The sequence below is a fragment of the Gadus macrocephalus genome, chromosome 4, assembly GCF_031168955.1.
Source record: "Gadus macrocephalus chromosome 4, ASM3116895v1".
NCBI lineage: Eukaryota > Metazoa > Chordata > Actinopteri > Gadiformes > Gadidae > Gadus > Gadus macrocephalus.
In genome coordinates, this window is record NC_082385.1 from 29,448,158 (window position 1) to 29,450,670 (window position 2,513).

Here is a 2,513-nt window from a genome sequence, read left to right on the forward strand (position 1 = left end):
GCTATAGGCTCCGCCCCCTCGTGACGCAGTAGCGCGCTGCTTTCATGCTGGAACACGGGAGAACACGCGCACTGTGGCGCACACAACAGCACCGACACGAAGCGCACGGTGTCCTCGCGAAAACATAACAGATGCGACAGTAGGCCTACGTTCCTTATTTACTGAAACACGTTTGTATGTCAGCCCTGATTTGCCAGGAGAGAAACAGACACCACAACTGTATTGTCGTAGACGTTTTATTTGACGATGTATGAGTTCACTGAAGAAAGTGATGAAACTAAAACGTGATCCTATATATTTGCTACTTTTCTCCAGTGGTGTGTGGGTGTGGGTGTGTGTGTGGATGTGTGTGTATGTCGTCGGTTGAATGTTAGAAGGACGGAAAACGTCTGTCTGTTAACAGTATGTCGTTTTAAAAATCTTTAGTTTGATCGTTAGACCACTTTAAATATCGAAAATATATATTATATCTTTTAAAGATATAACCAAAATACAACAGCTTTTCTCCGTCGAGGTGCAGTAGCCACAGGTGGCCAATCACACGAGGGTCCTGAGCGTGATGACGACGGACACCCCCACACACACGCTATCTAAAAGACCTCTATTGGAAAAGCAAATAAAACTTTTATGCAATATGAACGACAAAAGCTAAAGGTTGTCCTTGGATTTGCATGCAGGGAGCGGGGTGCGTTGACGAATGCTCAGAGGATGAGGTACGAAGGTAGAATGCTTCTCATCCCTCCCTCCCCTCTTCCTCCCTCCCGCCCTCCCCGAACCTGGTCTGTACTTGTTCTCTGTTGTTATTATACATAACCTTTAGACATGTTTTCCTTCCATTCTAGTTGGTGTTTTCATTGTCTTTAGCGAGAGAGAGAGAGGGAGAGAGGGAGAGGGAGAGGGAGAGAGAGGGAGAGAGAGGGAGAGGGAAAGGGAGAGAGAGAGAGAGAGAGAGAGAGAGAGAGAGAGAGATAGAGAGAGAGAGAGAGATGAGAGAGAGAGAGAGAGAGAGAGAGAGAGAGAGAGAGAGAGAGAGAGAGAGAGAGAGAGAGGGTTGGCCGAGCTAAACACAAGTGTTGCCATGGGAAACATAACAGAAATGTAACCAGGGAGCTCATGCCTTGTCAGAGGAACATCAAAGTGGACTCAGAAAAGAACATCAAGTGCCCTTGCCGCCTTTATGCAACAAAAAAAAGAAACAAACCCAAAACATTGTGCCTGCACTCTAAAACGCCCCCCCTCCATGGATTTATCGAGGAAACATACCCCCCTCCCCTCGTAACCCCTTCTTAAAGCTGCACTCTTGAATGACGTGTTGTTGTTAGACTTCTTGCAGGTGGACTCGGACTACCCTCCCCGTCGCCATGGGAGACGGGAGGTAGGCTGCCAGGGGGCCAGAGAGGGAAACCACAGAGATAAATCCAGGGCCTGTCCTGGAATAGATCCACTCCCCCATGTGGTCCTCAAGACATCCATTTAACTAAATGTCCAAATTAGTTCAGTGTCCAAGCTAGCTAAATGTCAAAATTAACTAAATGTCCAAACTAGTTAAATGTCCAGACTAGCTAAATGTCCAGACTAACTTAATGTCCAAACTAATCAAATGTCCAAACTAGCTACATTTCCAAACTAAATAAGTGTGCAATGGGATAATAAATGTATTTTAGTTTGAGGATGCAGTCCTTGTAAAGACCCAGGTACCATTACCATATGGTTAAATTCAATTAAATTGTATTTGTATAGATTAATCACAGGTACAGTCCCAACGGGCCCACCCCCTTGACCCTAGCACCCCAGAGGGCAAGAAAAAACTCCTTAATTAGCCAGGAAGAAATCTTGAGGTTCCTGAGTCTCTCTCTCTCTTCTCCAACCCTCCTGTCCATAAAGGCCCAATCAGTCCGGACAAACATAGATAAAAATAATGTTCTCCTTGATGTTTGGTATCTGACTAATGATTCATAAGCGATGCAATATCGTTCTCCAGGGTCTGAAACGTTGATGTTACCAGCAGACGATGATTAGGTAAAAACTTTTTGTGTAGAGGCAGATGCACAAAGATTAAGGCTGGGGTCGCAAACATTTTCAGAGCTAGAAGTAAGGTCAAAGGCCAAAAGAAAGTTGGGAACTACTTCTTTAACCAATCAAATGTGGATTATTCCATATCATAGGCCGCATATTTATTCACTTTTAAACGCTAAATCCATCCCCTTTTCCACTGTCGCTACCAGATGCCGTAAACAAATGCCGAATGCAATCTGACATCCAATATCCAGATTCCCAAATCCAATAATATCATAGCATGCACATACAGCTTACCGCATTTGGCTGCCGTGTGTTTTGTGTCATGTTTTCACCACTCCGCCAAATGCTTAAAGATCAAATATCAAATATTCCGCCGGTATTTGATTTCATCCCTGAAATCCGTCCTGATACAGTCAGTCTGTACGCTCCATACCTAATGGGGGATTTTGATCCAGTGCATCCATGATATCCACCTTATAATGTCTAACAATTGA